General features: G+C 36.0%; 1 long non-coding RNA gene across 2 annotated transcripts; it reads right to left on the bottom strand.

The window, feature by feature from the left end:
• Positions 1-289: 289 nt before the first annotated feature.
• Positions 290-26,224, bottom strand: LOC111092393. 2 transcript variants are annotated; one of them, XR_005378271.1, is made up of 4 exons: positions 26,091-26,224; positions 23,588-23,676; positions 10,002-10,092; positions 290-1,767 (listed from the first exon to the last, which is right to left on the bottom strand). It is a non-coding gene; the product is annotated as an uncharacterized LOC111092393 (long non-coding RNA). The 2 variants fall into 2 exon arrangements; XR_005378272.1 differs by lacking the exon at positions 26,091-26,224 and adding an exon at positions 24,220-24,351.
• Between the last annotated feature and the right edge of the window lie 594 nt (positions 26,225-26,818).

Raw genomic sequence — 26,818 nt, 5'->3', positions numbered from 1 at the left:
GAGCACTTTGTGTGCTAAGAAGCCCTGCAGGTGATTTTAATGCATGTTTGAATTTCTTTTTATGGTGATTCTTTCTTTTTCCCTTTGAGAGAGAGCATGCACATATGCCCATGAAAGAGAGAGAAGAAAGAGATAGAGGGAGAGGGCAGGAGTGGAGAGGTGGAAGAGGAGGGAGAGAGACTAACAGACACTATGCTGAGCATGGAGCTTGACTCCAGGCTGGATCCCAGGATGCCGAAATCATGACCTGAGCCAAAATCAAGAGTTGGTCACTTAACTGCCTGAGCCACCAGGCACCCCTCTAGTGTGTATTTGAAGTTAGTTCTAGATAATAGTTCAGAGAAGGGGCAGGCAAAGTCTATGCAGGCATGTGGTCTATATCACAACTATTCAACTCTGTAAATGTAGCATTAAACAGACATATAATTTTTAAACAAATGGGTGTGGCCATATTCCAATAAAACATTTTAAAAAACAGGTTGAAGACTGCATTTGGTCCTTTGGCAACCTTTTTTAGAGTCTAAAATTTAGACAATAACAGAAGACGAGAAATCTAAAAGGAAATATACTCATCAGGGGAGAGAAGTAAAAATATTACTTCCAGATGATATGTTAGAATAATTTGAACCCTTGGAGATTAAATGGAAACACAGATAGATAAGAGGAATCAATAAGATATCCAGAAACAAAATGCATTTAAATAAATGAGCCTATTTTTAGATTAACTATGATAACATAATATACTGTTTTTAATAGCAATAAAAACATCTAAGAATATAATGTCCAAATGTCTGTACATTTCATAAGAATCCAAAGGAGACCTGAAATAGTGACAATCAATGTTTCAGAGGCTGCACCCAACTACCAGCTCTTGCCCATAACAGTCATTACCCCCTGACAAACCAGACATTTTAGCTATTTACTGGTTTATTTTCAGTATCTCCCAACAAGACCATAAGGTTTGTGATTGCTAGGATTTTTATCTGCGTTTTTTACTGTTGGAGAGAAAGGTCTGAGAGCAGTGCCTGGCACATAGTAGGAATTCAATCAATATCCGTTGGCTCATTGAAGACATGTATGCTCATTGTTCTCCAGTTAATTGCTAGAGCTAATGCGATTTCCATTTGAAAATGATTTGAGACTTAACAAAATAAACTTCAAATCCACCTAAATGGGTGAAAACAGCCGAAGGTATTGGGGGAAGAAAAGCAGAGGACAATCTGGCTTTGCTGATATTAAACTGTACTAACTAACTGTAATTATCAAAATATTGACAAATTAGAGATCTAGTCAATGTGCTCTGGATTTAGTATGAAAAAAGATGGCATGACAAATCAAAGAGAAAACAAGTATTCAATCTATAGTATTAATAAGTGAGTAAGCAAGATTATCATATCAGTTAAAAATAGGCAAAGGACTTGAAAATATTGAAAGAGAAATCTCCATGTGGTGGCATCATAGTATGGTTAAGAACATGGACTTTTATTTTGGATCAAACTCAGATTCCTTTGTTTATGAGCAGTGGGACCTTTCTGAGCTCCTAAGAAATCCCGGTTTCTAGTAATATTCTGGTGCATTCACTTCATCTGCAAAAGCAACTGGCACAACCACTCCCTGCCGGTGCAGCTCTCGAAGAATATCTAATATTGAGTCTAATTCTGCGCGGAACTTGTCCAATTCACGATTCTTCAACTGTGAAAGTCTTTTCCATTTCTCAATTTCTTTGTTTTGCTCGGTTTCTACTACTTGGTGTGTCTGCTGTATTATCTGGAAAAAAAAATCACATTGCTGTTACAGTTCATAGTGGGGGAATATTTAACAACCTCAAAGAGCTTAAGTGGGACAAAGCTGACAGCAGTAGAGAGGAGGGAGTGGTGGTGGGAAGCCTTACCTAATGGGCTTCATTGTGTCCGTCAACAGGCTTGTGGATGAAGAGGGTAAGAAGTGGGAATTCTAACTCTGATAGGGAGGTTAGGGAGCTTTAATCTTTTTGTCTTTTTTCTTTTACTCAAAACTTAAAAAAATATAGCATTTAAAGCATCAGAAATTTCTAGTAAAAAAAAAAAAAAAGTTATTTAACTCCTAAAAGCCCCTTAAACCTTCTCTGCACAATAAGATTTATACTTACATCATAAATTATTTTGGTGAGTTGATAAAATTATATACAAAAAAACTTAGCATCATATTTATCTTATAATAAGAGCTTAGTAGATGTTGATTTTTGTTATATCAAAATTGCACACATACAAAAATATCTGAATGTCCAAAAAAAAAAAATTGACTGATTTAACTATGACACTTCCAAGGAGATCACTATGCCACAATTAGACTCATATATTTGAATGATATTTAAGAACATCCAAAAAAATAGGCAAATGTTAGAGTAAAACAACATGAAAATTATATAAAGAAGATGGTACAGATTTTATTAAGAAAGAAGGAGAAACAGAAATGGATACATGAAGAGATGCACTGAAATAAATACTGGATGAAAACTATACCAAATGATTAACAGAAGCCCTCCCTGAGTGGTGGGCTTTTTTTTCTTTTCTTTTTTTTTTTTTTTTTTTTTTTACTTATTTATTCATGATAGACATAGAGAGAGAGAGAGAGAAAGGCAGAGACACAGAAGGAGGGAGAAGCAGGCTCCATGCTGGGAGCCTGACGTGGGACCTGATCCCGGGACTCCAGGATCACGCCCTGGGCCAAAGGCAGGCGCTAAACCGCTGAGCCACTCAGGGATCCCCCTGAGTGGTAGGCTTATGAATGATTTCCTGATATGAATATGTGTTCCACTTTTAGTAACAGAATACATAAAATAAGATAAAAGAATTCTTTCTTAATTCTCATTTTTAAGGTCTTACTTAAATTCTGGTTAGTTAATACACAGTGTAATATTAGTTTTAGATGTTCTTAAGGAAGTATAATAATGACTTTTGGATAAGTGTATCTGAAATAGGTCTATTTCAATGATCGTTAAATTCTTACAAAATGTCATGTTGAAATTTTAAGGAAAAAAGACTAACACAGAATTTCTTCCCTTGAGATTTGCATCCATAGTGTCTAAAACTCTCCTGTTTTCATATTTGTTTTCTCTTCAAAAATATCCAGAGAGAAGACAGAGTTCCAATCTGGTATTTTTGGAGGATGAGTAGAGGGGAAAGATAATTCTAAAGGTCATGGGGAAAAGGCAAAACTGGCACTCTTAATATGTCCTTGGAGAATCAACCTCACAACCTAAATTGGTTTCTTAGGAGACTGGTATCAAATTGTTTAATAAGAAGATCCACGTTTCCAGGATTCTATTCTCTTCTCGTCTAAAAATACCTTGGAACGTGATAGTCTTGAAACCCCTTTGAGACTTGGCTTTCCTGAATGGCATTTCAAAATAAATTCAGTTGCTTTGTTGTAGAAGATTTGGTTAGCCTTTTGTTTCACACATTATTTTGGACGCTGACAACGAATCCAGAAATTCAAAACATAAGCAAATAATTCAAAATTATCCTTGAAAAGCTACAAATGAGGCAGTGTTTGTAGAGAAAGGGATATTGGACTGGAATTCAACAAAGTTGTATTTCTGGATTTTTCAGCAGTGTCTGCGGAAGTTCATTTTGATTCTTTGGGGTTCAGTTCTCTGATCTGCAAAATGAAGAGGCTGGATGTGATGTTTTTGAAGTTCCTTTCAAATTTAAAAAGAAGCCTGTGAAATGTTATGAATTAAATGGCCTTCATATTCCTAGAATATATGAATTCAGTGACCATTGAAGTACGTTAAAATCAGTACATTTCAACTATCTTTCAGTGAGGGGAGATAAAATCAAAATATTAAGTTCAACCCTGAAATTCTGATTATAGAGCACTTTATTAGTGCAGCAATTATCAAAGCAAATTGTTGAGTCCCAGAAAAATCAAACAGCACTGAGTTATCTTAGCAAAGTGCCATTGACCAGAATGGCTATATATATCTGAGGAAGGAGGGCTCATTCCTCAAGGAAGGCCAGTTTCAGTCTTTGGTATTATCTGGATAATAATTTCAATGTCTTTTCTTCAATGTCTCTGTCTCTCTCTCACCTACATCTAATGAAGTTAAACCCTTTTTTTTTTAATCTTTTTGGACCTGCTCAAATATTGATAAAAATCTTTAATAAAATCTACTTGGAAATTGAAGTGGTTGATTCTGGCGTCCTAAGATATCCAAATACTAAAATCTCTGATAAGGCTCTGCTGACAACATCCCAGACAAAATACAATGTCTGGGAAGCCTAAATGTAAAAGACAATGGGTATCCATATATTGTTATAATACTTGTGATGCTATCCTTAAACACATTGCATAATAATTATGTTTGCATGACAGCAGCTCCCTTTGGATTGTGAGCTCCGTTGGTGCAAGTAGCGTGTCTCAGTATAAATCCCCAGGGCTCTGGATATGGTGGATGCTCAGTGCATGTCTGAACAATTAATGCCAAATGAATGGAGATCCGAGAATACATCCTGGATTTAAAGCCTCTTGATTTGAGGTTTGGGGGTTTGTTTCTTTCTATTTAAATAAATTATCCTCCCCCAGTGCTTTGACTTGAAAAGTAAAGCCAGATGATTATAATATCACATAATTTTTTGATGATGAAATAACATTTGTGAAGTGTTTTTTTTTTATTAAAGATCAATTCAAATAGGTTATTATTATAATTACCAGTATGGTGTAATATTAAAAGTGAAAGAAGGCCTCAAACTTAGCAAAGCAGTATGGAAATCCATTGAAAGATTCAAAGCCTTTTATTCTTCCTTAAAGACAGGACTGGAACACAAATGCTGTTGTGACAACAGTGGAGTGACAGGGATATACACAAATTACTCACATCAGGTTTTCTCAGAGCTGGATAGAGGAAAGGATAAGCAGAGTAGGATAGGGAAAGGGGACGAGAAGTCACACAAGGAAGGGTAAATGTTCAGGTTTCCACAAACCCATCCTCAGAATGTCAAAGCCCTGAATCCTTTGTTCAGGGGAGTTTTCAAACAACTTTCTAAATGTTCCAGTTTTTAAAATAAAATAATTTGCAAGTTCCTCCTTATTATAGAATAAAAATGGCAACAAACTTAGCAGCAGGATGATGTCCTGAAGACACAGAATATATGACGACACAATCTGGCTGATTGCAACCTTGACTCCAACAATGAGTAGCTGAGGGACCCAGGACAAGTTATGCCTCTGGACCTGTTTCCTCAGCCGGAAAACTGGCATGGCCTTGCTGAGTGTCCAGTTGTGATTTTACGTCAGTTTTCTACCCATCACCCTCACTTTAGTTGAGTAGAACTACCTGAGCTGTATAGTGCTGTTAGCCACACAGGACCATACAAACAAAACTCTAAGCACATGCAAGGAAATAATGGAAACCTCTTAGATTGAGGTAGGTGCAGTGTGGTACCCGGCCTCAGAAGCGCTGGCTCCTTGCAGGATGCCAGTGTGCACCACATTCAGAGGGATGAGCTCTTTCTTATGCTCAGTTTGGAAGAAGGTAACTTAGGCACAGAGAAGTTAATATCCTTTTATCATGAAAACATTCTTTCCTTCTAATAGCATACAGTTACTGGTGACTCTCTACCCCACAGACGGAGGTATATGTGTGTGAGTCCCTAGAGAGAGAGGAAGAATTAATGTGCTCACGGGTGTTGTTATAACTGTTGGCAAAACATATAAGAAGAGAGTTTGGCTTGTTGAATTTGCAAAATCTCTTATTTTATTAATAAAGTTTTTATTTCCTTTGAACCCACATTGTAATGCTTGTTCATAGTACTCCTGCAAATAGCTACTATAAATATATCATAACACTACTAACAGGAAGTTAAGGGAAAAGCTTAATTGAAAAAAGCGTCTGAAAAGACATTGGTAATATTAAAAGCATAAAGTACAGGAACTAAGTAGTCTCTTTAAGCAATTCATTATGAAACCATATGTGTCCCTATTAGGCTAAATGTTCTGAGTAATATGTTAGATAGGCCTACGATCAACTACCTTTGTATCAGATATAGGACAAATTGGAACTCACTAGTCTTTTACCAGCTGTGCGATGAAGTTATGGGTCTATAAGAAATTTCAATATTGAGCATCTCCTACTGTTTTCCCATGAATGTGAGTTCCAACCACACGACCTCTTTCCACACTTTGCACTTCGTTCTACTTTGGACTTTTGTGGATGCAACCATTGACAATGCCCTGCCCACAGATTTTGACTTGGCCCTCTCACTTCACATGTTGCCTCTTTAGGGAGGCTTCCCATAATTTAGTGGTTCTCTTTTTAACCAGAAATCCTGTTTTATTTTTGCAATATGAGCTTATTGCATCCTCAATGCCTAGAACAGTACCTGGCACTTAGAAAGCATCATGCGTTGAATAAATGAATGAATGAATGAATGAATGAATGAATGACTGGTTAAGTTCTCCTATTTTAACTTCATAGTGTGGATTGTCTCAAAACCAATATGTGACATAGATGTTCACCGCCCATATTTTAAAATAGTTACTTTGGAATTCTGCGTTTCACCTCATAAAAACAAAAGCAAAAAAACACTCCTGGGGAAAAGGCAAGAAATAATATAATTAATAGTGGAGAGCTTTCTCCTGCTCCAAATATGCCAGGGTAGATTGGCCATCATTTATGCCTTGACAGCTCTCTAATTGGTGGGATAAAGGAAGCAAGACAAGATAGGCCAGGGGAGGATGTGGGTGAAACGACCCAGCTAGCTCAGGGAGGCTCTCCCAAGCTCAGCCTGCTGCCCTACTGTATAAAGAAAGTGGGAGTTTTATAATATTTTTTAACACAATTGGCAGCCAAAGCAGGCACCTGGAATCTCATTATATTTTGCCTCATATTCTGGCCTTAGTATCATCAATCAAGCTGCCCTAATGTTTTCTTAAAGTAAGAGAATAAAAGGAAATTATGGAAATATAAATACTTCCCCCAGCTACTTAAAAATTCTTGCATGTAAAAGGGATATTGTGAGAAGTAAAACATAAAAAAGAGACCAGAACTGAACCATTTTGTGAGATGATTTTAGGGAAAAATGTTTGTCCCCCTCTTGGTATCCTACACATTCAGTGGAGGGAAGAATAGTACTATAATCTACATTTGCCTATATGCAAAATAATGATATATATGTTAATATACATTAAATATTTACTCCCTCATTCCCTCAGTGTATGTGTATGTATATTGAGTTTTTAGTACATACTTTAGTGAGTGAGAATACAGTAGTGAACAAAATGGCTGAGGGCTCTGCTTTTGTAGGAATTATTATTTTGTATTTGAGGAAAGCAAGAACAAATCAATAAATGAACAATCCCATCACAGGTTGTGTTAAGCATTATGGGGAAAATAAAGTACTATGAAAGGTCTAATGGAGATAATGGGAGGATGATGGTATGCTCTAACTTATGAGATCAGGAAAGATCGAGCACCCCCATGGTCTCTAGAAAATTCTGGAAATAGAACATTATTGTCCTTGACTAAATTTAATCCCTTTCTTCCTGATCATATCTAACACATAGGATATTTTCCTTTTGGAAATTATACAAACTCTGGAAGATTTCACAGGGAGAATGTTACTCTCTTCTTTCCATTTTACTCCTCCTGCTTTGACACATTGTGAAGGCCTGTGGACTGAGCTTCCTGCATGGCTCAGCTTCATTTGCTCTATTCAGTTCTCAGCTGTTCTCAGCTATTCTCTGTACTCCAAGGACTCTGGTTCATTATCTGTTCCTTGCTCTTAAAGAAGAATCTAGTTCCTTCCTATTATCCCATTTTAGGTGTGTTCACGGCCAAACTCTTTCCTCTCTCCTCTTCGGCTTGGTTTGTTCGTGGACCATATTCCATGGTATCAGTTAGCTTGGATGCATTTCCCATATGCTGTTCCCAGAGGTCAGTTGTATAGAATGCGGATGTGTGTGTATGTGAGGTAACTCAGACACACATTTCTTTCTACCCATTTCCCATTGCACTTAAGATTTGCTTAACAGTCCAATGACTTTAAATAGCATGCAGTGATAGGGTGCTGCTCCCTCACCAGGAACAGCCAGCACTTTTTATGATGAGGATATGATTTATTCTGTAGCACCAATACCTCAAACTCAGATTTCCCTTTAATTCCTTTTGCTCCATGTCTACATGAAATGGATCGCCAGATTAGGAATGTTCCGCAACAAGTTGGAAGGAGCAGATAAAGCTGTAGTAATGCTAAATTTTAATTAGATCTTAGACAAAGATATCCCTAGTATCTAAATAGAATGCCAGGTAAATGAAAGAAGTAAACCAGGCAGGCAAATGTGCAATTGCAATTAGTGGATATATTTAAACTCGATCTTAGTAATTATCTGTTAAGAATAGGAGTCAATAGCTCTTCCAGTGACCTTGAACAAATTGTATAGTTCTTTTAAAGTTTTCCCAGTCCATAAACAAGGGTTAATACCCTTTTCTATTTGCTGACCTCAAATAACAATGTCTCAGTATAAATTATGTGTTATGAGATCTGTTTGTAAAAAAAAATCCTGCATTAATAGAAAACATCATTACTTTGTTGAAAATTAATGTCTTGGTACTTACATAGTACCTCAAAGAGTTACAGATTTATACTCCGTTTTCTTCCACACAGAGCAACTGAATTTCTGCTTATTTTCCCTCACAGATATTAGCTTTTATGTTTCCATAGTTTGTTTTTTTTTTTTCTTTCCTGGCCATATTTCTAACCTCTTTAGATAATTTTATTTTATCTTTTCACCCTCACTTGTGAATTTAAAACCATCCAATTTAGCATTATTACGGAATTTAATTTAACATATTTTTTCAGACGCTTAATAAGGATGTTAAACAAAAACAAAATACATTCTATTTAGATACTAGGGATATCTTTGTCTAAGATCTAATTAAAATTTAGCATTACTACAGCTTTATCTGCTCCTTCCAATTTGTTGCAGAACATTCCTAATCTGGAGATCCATTTCATGTAGACATGGAGCAAAAGGAATTAAAGGGAAATCTGAGTTTGAGGTATTGGTGCTACAGAAAAAATATGATCTTGCAAGGTGTTACTATAATGACATCAGAGTCAACCCTCTTTTTGAGACAACTGGCCATGGAAGAGAGTAGATGTGGCAGTCTGCCACAAAAGGTGCAAATGAGAGGAAGAGTACTCTACGAATATTGGGAAAACATTAGATAGGACATTCTTGCTATTATATCCCAAGTAAAGACCAAAGAATTTAGTCAGAATATCAGAAGAAATAGGGTGAGCAAATATATATATATTTTTAATTCCTTGAGGTCAGCATTAGGAGTGTGACTATCGATTGAACACTCTCAGAGCTCCTTCCCCCTTGGAATTGCTAGACATTTAAAAGTTAATCATTATCATACCTACTATGGACTGAAGAACTAATGGACACTGTGCTTGGCACTGGAGTATCTAAAAAGCTTCTACAACATATACCCTGATTTTAGGGAGTCCACATCCTGTTAGAGACACAGAAGTCTAATGTACTTTAAACCAAAATAAGTGTCAATGGAGCCATGCAGCAGAGAGGAGAGAATGAACTGGGTGGTATGGAAGAAATTCAAAGAAGAAATTACATTTGAATTGAGTTTGTCAATAAGAATTTGAGCAATGGAGAATGGGAAGAAGCTAGTCAAAGGGATCCGTGTGTGAAAGGATATTTGGAGTGAGGCACTTTCTACAGCTGGGGAATTGGCTAGTGTGGTGGGAACAAAAGATACCAGTAGTGAGGACAAGTGCAAATGGCAGAGAGAGAAAACTAAAAACAGAAGATTAAATTGTGAAGGGCTTGAAGTTTACTCTCTAGGCAATTGGATAGAGTTGGAGGCATTCTCGAATTTCAAGTTGCGAATTAACATGATCCACTCTATAGCGATGTTGATCAGCAGACTGATGCCTGAGGAAATTTCAATCCAGTTTCAATATTCATGTCTTTCAAGCCATTCCAATTGGACTTACCTCCTTCAGTTGTAGAAAGCAGGTATACCAGCAGAAATTCCACAAAATACAGATGGATATGTGAGTTTTGTTATTGATTTCGCCTCCGTCCCTGAGAACAAGTTTATTGTCATTAAATACAGGTCACTATTCTGTAAAATGAGATCATGTAAAATATATATATGGTAAAAATAGGAGTGGCTAAAATGTTCAAGACAGCATCTACTTTTTCAAATTTTCTAGTTATGTTATAACTAACAAGACTTTTTAAAAGACTTGTTACTTAAAACGTGTAATTATATATTTATATTTACCTAATATATTTGCCCAGATTTCTAGTGATTTTAGAAATCACTGTCTTTGTTAGAATTTTAAGCTTTCCTATTTAGAAAACCATTTCTAACTCATTTCAAGACACTTTCCTGCCTTCATAAATATAATTAACATGATAATTAACAAGAAGACACACAATTTTGCAGTTAATTACAGTTAAAACCTGAGAAACAATTCCCTTTTTTGTATTAGCAAACATTTGAATACAGATGGCATAAAAAAAGAGTTATGTTCACCTCAAGAAATTATTAAAAAGCTTTAAAACTTTTTGTTAACTTAAAATGTGAGAATGACTTGCTTGGTTATTCCTGAATAGAAAGTAAAAAAGTTAATAAGGCTTTACACTAATAGACTGAGCTCAACACCATCAATATATTAAATTCGAGAGGTATGTTTGTTCAATGAATGAATGGATCTTTAGTTAAACCACTTGTAATGTAAATTGATTAAATATATGACCATTATCCATTTTACTGACAGCTGTTCACCATTCCCCTAAGGCTTACAACTTGCTGTTGTCAATTTTTATTGAGCATTCACAAAGATATGGGCACTGAACACACCCAGTGCATTAAGTCTCCCTGTCTCATAGAGGTTTACTTTCTGGTAGGACATCACCTGTATTAAGCATGTCGCAGCAAGATAGAAAGCAGTCCCACTAATATGTTCCTTCAACCCATATTCTTTGTGCGTCCAGCACTATACTAGGTGCTTGATATCTACCAAAGGCCAGATAAATAAGGTCAAAGTGTTCTCTGCCTTTGTGGAATTTGTAGTCTATCATGTTCTATCAGGCAAGGAAGGCATTAAACAGGTCATTACAAATGTCATAACTGCTAAGAAAATTAGAAAAATAAAAGTGCAGTGGAATTCCATAGCTCCAGTCCTAAGTTAACTTGGGAAGTAAAGTCTCATTACTTGTGGTTTCTTTAGGTTTGCCCTATATTCATATTTTTTTTTAGGTTTCGTGTACAGATACATGCATTCCTTTGTTCATTTCACAAAGTTAATCAGTTTTACAGTTAAGTCCTATCACTGGGAAACCTTGGAATGCTATTGCAAGCAATTTGGAAATATTTCACGTATGTTAGGGCCATTGGATGGGACAGATTCAAGTGAGCAGCTTACATACTTGTGCCCTCCAGAAAACTTTATAATTATGACTTATAAATTTCCAGCTTTGAAATGCAGTAATGGTTACAATGTTGGGGGATGGGAATCTTGTTCGAGAATATCAGAGCTTGTTAAATAAATAAATAAATAAATAAATAAATAAATAAATAAATAAAATAGAATAGAATATCAGAGCTTGTAAAATTAAAAGTGAAATTTTAGACCTTGCAAGGTGGCATCAGATTCTTCAGCAAATATTCTAAACTGTTTTTATTTATTTTATTATTTATTCATGAGAGGCACAGAGAGAGAGGCAGAGACACAGGCAGAGGGAGAAACAGGCTCCATGCAGGGAGCCTGAAGTGGGACTTGATTCAGGGATCACACCCTGGGCTGAAGGCAGTGCTAAACCGCTGAGCCACCCGGGCTGCCCCTAAACTTTTTAAAATTGGCATTGCTGTTAATATAATCATGAAATAAGGAGTGATGTGGCATTTTTTTTATTGAAAAGCTATAATCAAGAAATCATAGGGAAGCCTTATTTCTAAAAGAAGAGAGATAAAAAGAATCTGAACAATCTTTTTTTTTTTTTATCACATTTTCCAAGTGTAATTTGTGTTGACTTCTCCACACCAAAATTTTATACAGTATTTTGGCAATCAAACCATGTTAGAAATGAAATGCATGGTGTTCCATTACGTTCACAGAGATCTAAGGAACAAAGTTCATGAGGCTCTTTTATCAATCAGAATTTTAATCACCATTGTTACTCCCAGAGGATATGATATGAAAGGTGACTTTTCTGTCCATACAAAAATAGTAATAAACAAGTGAAAGTGACATTATTATTTCTTATCTGCTAAGCTTCAATAATATTCATCTGTCTTATGCCATTTCCCAACCACATTATCGGTTCCCCCTTCCTTGGGCATTTCTGATACTTAACAATGGTTTAATTATAGTTACTCAAAATAATATGGAGAACAAAATGATTATACACTATACAGGATATTTAATTTCCCAGTGTTGGCCACAAAACAAGTTTCATCTAAATGCCTCTCTTAATGATGACTACAAGTCTAGTCCCAGATCTATCTATACTAATGGATGACAGTGTTGTCTGTTATCTTGGCACTTTCCTTTGATTTAATCTGTGAGATAAAACATGACCAAGAAGATAACAGTCATGAGGAATGTATAGGATCCCGGGACCTTCCCCACTTCCTCAAGTACATACAAGTCTCTTGTTTCTCTTTCCTATTGTGATCCATGACTAATTTATAGCAGCTGAAAGCTGACCTCAAAGAAAAAAACTTCCCTTCTCTATCCTTTGATCACTGTGACAGCTACAAACTAAAACACTTTGCACATCTCTCAGTCTGCATCCAGGGAAAGGCTGTCAGTCAGTAACCTTTACTGAGCCCCAGTATGTGTGCAGAGAGAGCACTGCTTTGGCAGCTCTGGGATATTACAAAGGTCCTGAAGTTCCTGCAGAAGCCCTGACTATCGGGGGCTCTTAGAGTAAAAGACAGTAATCAATTCCAAGATGAATCTGGAACTACATAAAGGAGACCTATTCCTGCTGGAAATTTTCCGGTGAACTTCACTCTTCTGCCTCTGAGCTTGCACCGGGGTGCTGATGGGATTGCTCATGACATCATTTTATAATTCAGCTGCTGGTTCAGTCCTGCCTAGAGAAGTGAATAATTCTAGGGAAGCAATAATGAAAGCAGCTCCTTTTGGAATAAAAAAGCATCACTATAGGATCTGGGTGGCTCAGTGGTTGAGTGTCTGCCTTTGGCTCAGGTTGTGATCCTGAGGTCCTGGGATTGAGTCCCACATTGGGCTCCTCGTGGGAAGCCTGCTTCTCCCTTCTGCCTAGGTCTTTGCCTCTCTGTGTCTCTCATAGGTAGATAAATAAAATCCTTTAAAAAATGTATCACCATATACTCAAGAGAAATACTACAATATTCTTTTGATACGGACAACTACGTTTCAGTTAAAAACATATTTAGGGCTTTTTCTTCTTTTAGCAGCCAACTTTATTATATAATTTGGGGAACTTTATAGGAGAAACACACATTATTTGTTTTATGGCATTCCCACATGGGATGAGATAGACATGGGTTAAGGGGGGATCATGACTAAGGAACATGGATAGGATTTCTTTTTGAGGTGATGAAAATGTTCTAAAATTGATGGTACTCAGACAACTATGGCTATGCTAAGATGGTGCCATTTAAATGGGTGAATTGTATTATGTGTGAATTATATCTGAATAAGGTTTGTAAAAAATAATTCCCTGTCTATATCCGCGGGCTTCGTGTCAAACAATAGCCCCGACCAGCATTCTTACTCTTCTCTTGATTGATCGCTGATCAGTTGACTCTACAAAATTCAGTTAACTTCTATCCCCTAGCTAACAGAAAGCAGGGGGGAAAAAAGGCTTTGAAATTCAGCTTTTAAGAGTCTGAATCAAATATTACCTAACACACATGCTTTAATGAGATACAACCTTTTAAATTACCCAGCTGCATTCAATTATCCAAAATGCAGACAAAACATGTAGTTGTTGCCATCATTCTCAGCCTTGGAGGAGTATCTCTTTGTTATGCGTTAGCTCTGGTCTATGCAGGAGGGCTATTGGTTCCTTTCTCCTTCATCTCTCCTCAAAATAGTTGTCAAACAGGTTATGCTGCTAGGCAAGTGTGAGGCTTGGCGAGACTGACTGAGTTCTTTTCAAAGAGCCACTGTTCCACAGAGCCTTTTTCTTTTAGTCCATTATAGGTAGATAAAAGATACTTTAAAATGTATTCTATTATTTCTAAGTAAGTCATAGAAAATGTATGTGTTTTATGATTTGCTTGCTTTCATCCCTTCCCAAATGACAAAAAAAAAAAAATATTAGGTTGTAAAAGAGGTATATGTAAAACCATAACAAAGCAAAAACAAGCCAAACAACTTGAAATTATATAATGATTCTAGAAAAAGAAAGGATCAGAGTAGGGAAAAATGAAAAGGCACAAAGTACATACAGCTACTTGGCTACCGCAATTCGAGTTTCTAAAATTCATCCAGATTATACTTTAAGCGCTCAGTAAAGAAAATTGGTGATCCAAAGGGTATCCCAAACCAGGCCTTCATGTTTGGGACTAGTACCCCTCAGGTCATGGTAGCCTAGCCTTTCATGCTTAGGACTCACCTTTGTCTGAAACCAGAAGGGATTTTTTTTTTTAAGACTTTATTTATTTATTCATGAGAGACACAGAGAGAGGGAGAGAGGCAGAGACACAGGCAGAGGGAGAAGCAGGCGCCATGCCGGGAGCCCGACGTGGGACTCGATCCCAGGTCTCCAGGATCACACCCTGGGCTGAAGGCGGCGCTAAACCGCTGAGCCACCCATGCCCACCAGGAGGGATTATATGTGTGTTTGTATGTGTGCATCTAATTAAGGTATAATTTATATATAACTTTATATTAATTTCGGGTGTACGACATAATGATTCTGTATCTGTATATATTATAAAGTGCACACCATAATATCTACTTAGTACCCAGCACCACACATAGTTACAAAATTTTTTCTGATGTCTTTTTTTTTTTTTTAAAGATTTTATTTATTCATTCATGAGAGACACAGAGAGAGAGGCAAAGACACAGGCAAAGACAGGCAGGCTGTAGGAAGCCTGAGGCAGAACTCGATTTCAGGACCCTGGGATCATGACCTGAGCCAAAGGCAGACATCTGCTCAACCACCGAGCCACCCAGGTTCTCCTTCTTGTGAACTCTTAAGATGTACTCTCTCAGCAACTTGTAATGAAATCCAGTATAATTAACTGTAGTCAGCAGCGATTGCTAAGAATTTTTAAAACATCATTCATCATTTATTTCCTGGCAATTGATCATGTATTGGCTTATTATTGATAACTGCCAGAATGATCAAATCTCCTCATTCCTTTTCTAACCCATCTTTTTCCTCATCTCCTCCTCATGTGTTCATCTAGCACCTTTATGAAGAATACAAATCCTCACCTCCAGTGGGGTTCTTCTACTCAAGTGTTGAGAACTCAAAATGCCAATCAGGCCCTTCTTTTTAGATTCCTTAAAAGTATCATGTCCACAACTGAACTCTCTGTACATGTCCAGTGCCAAAAGAATCCCCCACCCTAACTGCAGTGTTTTGTCAGAGGCTATTACCATGTTCTCAATTTCCTGAGCTATAAATGACAGTGTCATTTTGAATCATGATCTTACTTCATTTCCTGTATCCATCCAATCACTAAGGCTTATTGATTTTTCCTTTAAGTTGTTGCATATTCACATAATCCTTTATATTTACACTGCCATTTTCAAAGTACAAGACCTTAATACACTTTTTCCTGGATTACTCTGAGTCTCCTGGATGACTTCCCCCTCCCCTCCAATTGTAGAGTGGGACTCTTTGAATTAACAACAGGCATAACTCTCACATGGTCTCCCTTAATCATTACTTATCCATATTAGTCCTGGGTTCAAAAGCCTTGCTTGCTCACACTGTTTGTGATCATTTGTCTGACACCTCTGTATGTCTGCAAATCAAAAATTTTATGTGGAGATCAATTTAAAAACCTCAATTTCTCTGTATAATCTCCTCTGGCTAATTAAAATTTCTACAAACTTCCATTCCTCTGAATTACTACAGAGCATGGAGTTTACATAGCCTCAATTATCAATTAATTGTATAAGGCTTTGTTTTGTCAGTATTTTTTTCTTGAGTGCTGGTTTAAGTTCTTGGGCATAGGGATTAAGTCCTTTGTGGTTTAATGATAGTGATAATGGTGGTTTAATGATGATAACACTGATTTCCACAAGTCACTCACAGTAATATGGCACTGCTCCGTTGGAACATAAGCTGATCACTCCTGAAAGGAAAGAAAGACGGAGTCGAGGCTGGGGAGAGGATGGGTGTAGAAAGGTTAAGGAAAAATGTCTTCCAAGGACAGGACAAGACCCAAATTTTAAAGATAAGCTGTACAGCAAATGCATGGTTACAAGAGGGACTGAAGAGCAGAAAAGGGGCTTCTAGAAAGTGGGTTCTATCCAAATTTAAAGTCAAAGAAGCTTCTTCCAGTCAATTTGACAGATTCTAGAAGTGGAACGGAGGCTGGAGAAAAGGGAATAGTAGTAATTACACAAGGGAGATGAAGATTTGCAACTGTTAGACTGAAGTTTGGGATTTTGGCTTAGTAGACATGGGAGTAAGATCCAGTACTAGAAGTATAGTTAATCAGGAAAACTACGCTGGTCCTGAGGTAAAACTAAGTATTACAGCCTGGTGGAGGGACTAAACTCTTCCTATGAAAAAGACAGTTTTTATGGAAGAGAAGAGATTTTCTGTATACATTCCTGGGTTCTTTCTTCCACCTTCCTCTTGGTCAAAGAATGAAATAAGAAAGTCTGATGGTGGTTGTTAGCCCATTGGCCCATGTTTTTCAACTGAGAGCTCATCTAAAGAAAATCCATAAATATCAATAAACTGGTAACTTTTTCTCTTTCTTTTTCCTTCTGGGGCAATACCAGATGGTTTCCTCAGCAAGTAATCAACACTAACATCACCAGTAATGACACAGACAGACATCAAGGACCTCTTGATATGATACCACTGAGAATCATTCCTATGGTATTGTGGGGTTAGGGGTCAGGGATAAAATGCATAGCCTGAATCTAATCATGAAGAAACATCAGAGCAATTCAAATTGAGGTACACTCTACAAAATAGCTGGCCTGTTCTCTTATCAAGAGAACAGGCCAAGGCAATAGGGCCTTGGCAATAGGGCAATATCAAGGCAATAGGGCAGCCTGGGTGGCTCCGCGGTTTAGCACCGCCTTCAGCCCAGGGCATGATCCTGGAGCCTCGGGATCAAGTCCTACGTCATGCTCCCTGCGTGGGGCCTGCTTCTCCCTCTGCCTGTGTCTCTGCCTCTCTCTCTCTCTCTGTCTCTCATGAATAAATAAGTAAAATCTTTTAAAAAATAAATACATAAATAAAAATAAATAAAAAATAAAAAATATATCAAGGCAATAAAAGACAAAGAAAGTCTGAGAATAATTCCAGTTGTAAAGAAACTAAAGAAATTTGACCAGTAAATGCAATGTATGACACAGGAAATTTTGTGAGGAAGGATATTATGTAAGAGTGTAGATCTTAAAAATTCACATCACAAAAAAACCCAAAAAACAACAAAACACAACTTACCAATGTATGGTGACAGATACTCACTAGAATTATCATGGTGATCATTTCACAGTATATACACATATCAAACACTACATTGTAGCTTTGAAACTAAGGTAATGTTCTATGTCAATTATACCTCAATTTAAAAAATAAAAATTAAGGAGACAATTGGCAGAACTGAGCATAGACTGCAGATTAGATGACAGTATAGAAGCAATGCTTAATTTTCTGTTTTTGATAACGATACTGTGGCTATGCAGGAGCAGGCCCTGTTCAAAGGACATCCTCACAGGCATGTTATGACCTAAATGATTGGTGTCTGCAGTTTACTCCCCAATAATTCTGAAATATAGATATGTAATGGATCAGGAAGATGAGAGAAGTAGAGAGATAAAGAAACACTGTAAAATAATTGATGTCAAGTGTCAAACAATCGTAAACTTAGGTAAAGAGCATATTGTGAGCTCTTATATGATTCCTGCACTTTTTCTGCGTTTGAAATCACATAAAAAAAGTTACTAACATGTTGAATAGAACAGTGAATAGATGACTTTTAATGAAGAGATGAGAAGGTTGTTCTATTTTGTTGTTTGTTTTCTAAGAGTCGAGGAGTTTAGGAGCAAAGAAATAGAAGGACTGCTTTTAACATCTCGCAAAGGGACAATTAAATGCCATATACCAGTTATTTTTCAGTATGAAATATTAGATCCAACAATTTTTCTGTGTGAGCAACTCCTTATCCATTTTAATAGATTAACATCAAAAATTCTTTTTGTTTTGATCAAATTCGTACTTGAACTTCTTTCAGGACTCCACCATGAAACAAATTTAGTAAACAAGTGTCATAAGGAAGACTTCCCAGCCTAACATCTACTCTCAAGATCTAGGTTATTGGAGACTAAATTATTCATTCCCTCATTTCAGTTTTAAAAGAAGAATGAGAAACATTTATAGCACTGACTCATTTACTTAATTCAGCAATCAGTTTTCATTGGCAACTGACATTGTCACCTTTTTTTGGCCCATTGATGCCATCAGCAATAAAGTAGGAAAACAGAAATACATATAGGTCATATTATTTTATACATAGGTAGTACTTTCTAATTGCTTACTATTTAATTTCTTTTCTTATGAAATTTGTTTTAAGATTTTATTTATTTATTCATGATTGACACAGAGAGAGAGGCAAAGACATAGGCAGAGGGAGAAGCACACTTCCCATGGGAAGTCTGATGCAGAATTCAATCCCAGGACCCAGGGATCACACGCTGAGCCAAAGGCAGATGCTCAACCACTGAGTCATCCAGGCATCCCTGTTTATTTATTTATTTTAAAGATTTTATTTATTTGAGAGAGAGAGAGTGCGTGTGCGAGCATGAGTGGGGGGAGGGACAGAGGGAGAGGGACAAGCTGTCTCCCCACTGACCAGGGAGCCCAAGAAGGAGATTTGATTCCAGGACCCCAAAATATGACCTGAGCCAAAGGCAGACCCTTAACCAACTGAGCCACTCAGGTGCCCCTCCTCAGGAAATTTTAAAATAGGTTCCCTCCCTCCTCACCCCCCTACTCCCCATTATACCCAGTTAAATGTCTTAAAAATGGTGGTGTACTGCTCCTTAATGAAAAATTTATATCATAAAAAAATACAACCTCCAAAATCTCTAGTGAAGACACAAAAGTTTACATTTTATTATTTCCACTTTCTTTTAAGAAAATTTACCTTCTTTTACTTGAGTCAGAATACTGCATGAGAATAACTAAAAGCCAGAACAAAAATTACCCACTGTTCCATCACTAACAAAATCAATGTCTTTACTCATTGTGCCCCATGAAATTGTCCACATGCAATTTCTGTTTTTATATCATGTAGCAATACTCTAGATATACTGCTATTCTGTGTATAATTCTATGGGTACATTGCTATTTTGCCACAGTATTGCTTTTTATGGCTCCTTTCTGTTCTTTCCTCCTTCATTCTTTATCCTTCCATTCAGGGCACCCAATAGTAACAGATTGACATATACTCCCTCACATCTTCTTGCATAGTTAACAGCATATACAAATATACACGATCAAAGACTTCTCTCATTAATTAGAATTGGTACATGCTCAGTAAATGGAGAACATATAACTGACGTAAGTATAACTTCAATATTTCATTAATTTAATCATATACTTTTAAACACATTATATATGATTTAAGAGTATGGAGCTGGCTGATTTTAAATTTTTTGCATAAATCACACCCCAACTTCCAGTTTGATTTTCTCTAAAGTGGATCAAGCTTTTGAAGATAATTGCTAAGCAATTTGGTGTGTAATTTTTCTATATTTTTATAATTTTCTTCTCTACTCTTTTCACAGTGGTCTTGCCCACACCTGAATTCTCAATATATATTTTCAATAGCTTTCTTTTACGGAGTCTTTTCAAAATTTTTAACTTTGTCTTCTTTTTAATGACATATTTATTTAATTGCTTTTAAAGATTTTGTTTGTTTGTTTAAAGGTAAGCAAGAGAGAGAGAGATAACACAACGTGGGAGGGGCAGACTCCCTACTAGTCAGGGAGCCTGATGTGGGGCTGGATCCTAGGACCCAGGGAACATGACCTGAGCCAAAGGCAGGTACTTAACCAGACTGAGCCACCCAGGTGCCCCCTTTATGACATATTTATAAGCACTTTGTGTAACATTTTATCAAATGTCAAAATTCCAGTAGAAATAACATGTGGTACAAAGTTAAATGGAAGACCGTTGAAAGAACTGCTTTGTGTTTTTTTTTTGTCATTCACTTTATATAAACAAAATTATCCAATATATATTTATAAGCAATTTGATTTTCTTAATGACACATAATTACTATTTTTCCAGAACAATAGGCTTAGATCTAACTCATTCTTTTCAATAGCTGAGTAATATTTCATCAAACAGATGTGTTAAAAATCCAGTCAACTGCTCCTTATTGATAATTTAGATTATTTCCAGGTTTGACCACTTCAATGTTTTAATGGGGATCTTTTTACATAAATTCTTAGATACTGCTACATTTATTCCTATGGGATAAATTATTTAAGGTTTGTTCCTCTTGTCTTCCAATTTCTACTTTTAATATTCTTAAATTCCAAGAATAATTATACTATATTTTAAAACAAGACTGGGGCTTAAAATGGATCACCGTAATTCCTGTTTATACTTGGCAAGATTTTGACCAGTTTGAAAATTTCCACCAATCTGGGATCCACTGATAATTCTGAATCCAATAGGATTCAGAATACTATTATCCACTTGTTGGTTGAGTAGTTTCATAAGTAAATTTCTATAGCCCATGTACCTCTTGCAGGTGAAGAATGCTACTCTAGGACTGCTCTGATTTATTCCTGTGATTTCTCCTACTGCAAAATCTGTCACGGAGTCCAAAGTAAAACTTTGTCTCTATTGAGATGGTACAAGGAAATATGAAGAACTTAAACATGTAAAATGTTAGTACAATACATAAATCAAAGCGCATGATTTCTATTTCTTACAAATCAGAACGAGGGTATAAATAACATAAGAGCTAAGCCTGTTTTTAGTTTCCCATGATAATGTAAATTATTTTTGAATTTTATAGTTATTGCAGGCCAGTGGGCTATAGCATACCAGCATGTGATATATTCTCCTTAAACTGTGAGTAGCATTAACAAGCCGCTTTAAGGAGATTCAAGGCTCACGAATAGCCCAGGAAAGCTCAGGGCCGCCAGGTTACATGACTCTTCCCTGTAATGTCTGCAATCGTATACTGTATCTTCTAAATCAGCTGCTATGTGTGAACATGGAATGACATCCAGTTGCTCATTCTGCAAGATGTACTTTTATGTGTCTCAGCATAGAAGTGACCTGATATATTTACATAATAGTTGTTCTCTTGATTATCAATATCTTATTCTTGGAAGTTTTATAATAACCAGAAGAATGGAAGTGGGCTTTATTGTAAGTTTTCTTTAACCATTTTAGATATCCATAGTACATGTAAGCCAAAGATGCTGGAGACAATAGAAGCCTAGGGTTATACAAGCATATTTTGCAATATATCATTTATTACAAAAATAAGTATTTCCTTCCTGACTCTTCTAAATTAGAGTAATGCAGAAATTTTGTTTTTGTTTTTGTTTTTGTTTTGTTTTGTTTTTTAATGCAGAAATTTTTAAGGAAATTGCAAGATTCTGTTTAATGAAGTAGATCTAGACATTAACTATTCAGACCATGGATGCATATCTTGATGTTTGTTTTGCCTCCTGCCCTCACAAACCTGTTTTAAGCAAGAACAATGATAAAATCTGTCTTAAGGTTTTCATTAATGCTTGGCAGGTACCAATGAGCTACTGTGGGTTTATGTTAATCTTGTAATATATACATGCAAAGGCTCCACAGATAAAAACTAAATATGTAGGTGACAGTGTGCCCTTGTCTGCCACGTTATGCTAAAATTTTGATCATAAAGTTAACACAAACCCTGATCATAAAGTTAACACAAACCCTGCCACACCCCTGAGTCCTGGATTAACAGAAATAAATTTTTGTATCTATCTCCATTTGTCACACTATTTGCTAAGAGAGACTTGGTCATGTTTTTATGATTCAATATTTCCTGACTATTGTCTTTATGTTACTTTCTACTCAGGATTTCTGCCTAAACCACTGGAGGCCTAATCCTTGGTATAGTAAGGAAGCAGAGTAAAAAAGTAGATCTGTTGCTTGGAAAAAAAGTTTCTCCCTATTTGCCAAGTCGCTGATATGCTCTTAATGCTTAACAACAAGATATCAAGAGTGGAGGTGCTCAGATTTGTAGCCTTTGCAGATTTCCATGTTATCATTGCTCTCATTATGGATGATTTCCAGCCACCCATGTGATACCACTAAATGCAGATTTGGGAAGAGCTGTTAACCATCATTTCTTCCAAAACAATACAGATCCCTCCCAAGACACCTATTTAAAAACGTGTTAATCTCCATCACCTTGGCATATCTAACCAAGTGAAGTTGAGTAGGGGATGGAAGATAGAATTACAGAGGTGAAGAGAGAAGCTGTATTTCTGAATCACAGTTATAATTGAGAAAAAATTGACTATGGAAAATCAGAAAGGAAGCTACATTTCAGAACATTTGATGAAAAATATCAATCTGTTGTTCCTGGGAAGTCCAGGGTTAATTGGCAGAACCAATGGCTCCTAATTGGCACCCAATAATTTTTTTTGTTTTGGTCCATGATCAGGATTTGAAATAAGTTACCATGCATAACAATGCTAGTTATTTTAGATAAATCTGGAACTATTCATTATGATGTATTGTTCTTAAGTAATTAAGACATTTATGTTTGAGGTGATATAGTTTCTATAATCATGTATCTGTAGATTTATTCTATCCCTTGATCTTTCATGAGACTTTGTGGGAAGCCCCACAACCGTTTAGCAGCTCAGAGTTTACTTCCCAAAAAAAGATATTATATTACACTCTATTCTCTTTAGAAGATTATGACTAAATAATATAAACATCAAGAATGCTTGAGTTGTGTAAACACCAGTACCATCCCAAACTATAGAGTATTACTATCAAACAGAATTTTCTACACTGATAGAAATGTTCTATATCTACTCTGTCCAGTTAAACATTCAGTTTCTTAATTGAACTAGCCACTTTTCAAGTGCTCAATTGCCACTTAATTAAATTCAATTAAATCTAAATTTAAATAGCCACATGGAGCTAGAGGCTCCCATGTTGAAAGTGCCACTCTAAAAGACAAACCACCAATGTTTATATCTTCTTCATCAGCAAAATCAATAGTTGGCCAACAATTCTGTCACATGTAGTGACAAATATGGCATTTTGAAAAAAAAAAAACTGTTCATGAATTTTAAAAACTTTTTTTCACTAATAGTGACAAAAATGGAAAGAAATTATATATGCTTACAAGAAACTTATCAGTTCATGATTTCAAAGCTTTTTGAAGAATCCGATTTTCTTTCACAACATGAATTTCAAACATGGATGAGGACTTAACTAGAAGAGACAATAAACATTAGAAATGAGTACAAGTATGGTGGTAAATAAATGAATATTTGAATGAAGTCTTACCTCTTCAAGATTCATAAAAATACCCAATATCACTGCTGATTTTTCCATCACTAATTTAAAAGTATATGTTGCTGACTTTATAAATATGTAGAATTACTTAACTCTTAGAAATGTATCTGGAAATCATCTTATAAAGCTGAAGTGAATATTTAGTTGAGAACCAATTTACCATAATATTCTAAAATTTAATTTCATTCCAAAAAAATGTCTGTAAGCCTGTGGTTATCCTAAATTTGGCAAAATAGCTTATCCAACTGTTTCCTAAAATACTTTTGGATTTGATTTAAAACAAAACAAAAATAAAGAAAACAGCCACGAAAATATCTGTAATTCAAAATGGTTAACTGAAGTTTTTATAACTATTTATTTTTTATTAGCTGATCTTCCATTATGCAGCATTGATCTCTTGGCAAAACTGTTTGAGCTATCCAAATCATATACCCAGGAAACAATATGCATTTTGTTTACCTGTTCTAGAAGAGCGTTGAAAAAAGCTCCCCTAGTCCTCCAATTAAAATGTGAAAGGCAGGCACAAAACAGTTTGGCTGGTTCACTCAGTGATAAGGAAACACAGGCTTAGTTTAATTCATTCTTCTAAAGTGCCAACTGACAAAGCTTACATTGAATTCGGTCCAGCCTCAAAAGTATAATTGATGTCAGCTCAAATTCTCAGCCAAAGACAAACACTGAATCTGTTGCTATTGGCTTTGTTTGGGTTTCAGGTGCGGGGCCCCTGCCATATGGTATCCTTGGGGCAGGGTTTTTGTTATGGCGTGTGTGTATGTATGTGTGTGTGCTTGTTAATATTGCAAACATCCTTCAGTTGCAAAGCAAACAAAGGAAAGGCAATCCACTCATCGCCTAGAACCAGTATAGACCACCAACTGCTGGGTACTATTAAAGTTACATAGAGCATTAGACAAAAAGAAGTTCTTGTCCAAGATATTACTTTACCAATGAATTCTTTATTTGCCCTTGACATCCTGTTTTCCTTGCACCAACAAATGGCTCTGCATTTATAATTAATGAATTGACACTGTATTATTAATATAAACTTCAAGATATTTTATAACAGAATAGTGATCTTTTTTTCAAGTTTTGTATCCTGAGTGTTCATTAAATCATCATTGACTATGACAGGACAGCACTTTTTTATATACATAAAAGATATTTTATTTGAAAGTGGCAAATCATTTGTATCGAATGAATGCTTTATATAAGAAACTATTGAATAATTAAAAACATAGACATCTCTAGCATGATCAATATACTTAGTCCTATATTCAACAGATTTGAAAAATTTAGAGTTTTCTTCCTTGTTGATATGATTACAACCCTAATGACTCAATCAAGTATCATCAAGTCCCTATCAAGTTTGGGCATTGAATGAGGCCTTATGGGGAAAAAAGACATAAAACAAAATCCCTACTCAAGAAGCAAAGGGTTTTCATGTCTAAAAAGAATACATATGAAACAACAATGGATATTATATGCAGAATATAAGCATTAAATAAAAGTTGCAGGGAATTAAGAGCCCAAAGATATAAACACATCCTGGGAGGTTCCATAAAGGAGATAGGACTTAATACAACTTTGAAGAATGAATAGATTTTATATAGAAGGACTAGGTTATAAAATATTATTACAAGTAAGAATCATTACATGGGAAAAAGGGGGGTTAGAAGAAACATATTGGGTTATTTGTAATTATAGATATCAGTATGACTAGTCTGAAGGAAAATAGGGAATGTTGTCAGGTAACTAAACTGGCTGGATTTGTTAGAAGCTTATTGTAAGGGGTTTGGACCTGATGCAGTAGGAAAGTGTTTTCAGGGAGGCATGGGATCATAAATCTATGCATATAAGGGCCTGGGATCTGTCTGGTCAGATCAGGAAAGTGGGGTTTCTTGGAAAGCCCCATGTTCGTCTGTCTGTTCTATATATGAGAAGACTTTGAAAGATTATGTTGAGTAAATTATGTTGTATTATTTAATTTTTAAAAAGTTTCCATAGACAATAGCAATCTTCAGCTCTTTTAATCAATCTACAGGATAAACTCAACTCCTGTAAATAAATGCAATACATTTATAGTACAATGATTTCATTTTTCTGACAGGGTCATCATTGTGAGTCTTAACAAGTTATTAACAGAGGACAAAAATTTGGAAATCCTGACTTTGTACCTACACTTTTGCTATAACTGATACTATAATTGCAATACAAATAAACAAATAACAAATAAATCAGCTGATCTTTTGGAGAAAACATAGTATAGAAAACTAGATGTTAAGTTGCTTCCACCCAGCATCTTAAAAGGACAAGTTTATCAAGATAATTACAGGTGAGAGAGTTTCTTCCTGTTATTACTGCACTCTCCAAGAATTCAAAGACTAATTAAAATGATTTTTTCACACGTGTTAGCTTCATTCAACACCCAGCTCCTGAGAGAGTCTTGGTTAGATTCACCTAAGTCATCTTGTTTTGAAAATTATGTTAAAAGTCAAGCTCCTTCTAAATACTATGACTTCATAATAGGTCCACCACTGAGCACTTCTCCAGCAGTTACCAAGATCTATGTTTTAAGTGTCCTAACTTATAAGTTGGAAAATTTCATTGCTTAGTACTCTAACTCAAAAGCACTGTTCAAGTGGGAGTTACAGACCAAGGATTTCAACCGATTTTTTAAAATGTTGCTCTATTAATATGGAACGGACGTCTCCAGTCTATTTGGTTAAATGCTGTTTTGAAAGGCCAAGGCTGGCCAATTTGTCCTGTTGGGTATTAAATTTGACCTTTGGATTGTTGCTCTCCCTCTCGCTAATCCTGCCTCTTAGATATACAGTTACCGTTCATTTAAAAGAAGCATGGTGACCATGCTGTTAATCATTAGAAAAGGGTTTGTTACAGATTTATGAATGCCTTGAATGCCTGGCGAGGTGTTTTTGGTATATGAATAATCATTATGAACACCTCATCTATAGCTTTTTCTTATTCTACATCCACCTTTTTAAAGCAGTTGTTCTCAACCCATTAGAGCCACCTGGGGAGTTTTGTTACAACTCAATGT

Source organism: Canis lupus, chromosome 25, assembly GCF_011100685.1.
Source record: "Canis lupus familiaris isolate Mischka breed German Shepherd chromosome 25, alternate assembly UU_Cfam_GSD_1.0, whole genome shotgun sequence".
NCBI lineage: Eukaryota > Metazoa > Chordata > Mammalia > Carnivora > Canidae > Canis > Canis lupus.
Note: the sequence above shows the minus strand (reverse complement) of the source record. Positions and strands in the feature narration are given on the sequence as shown.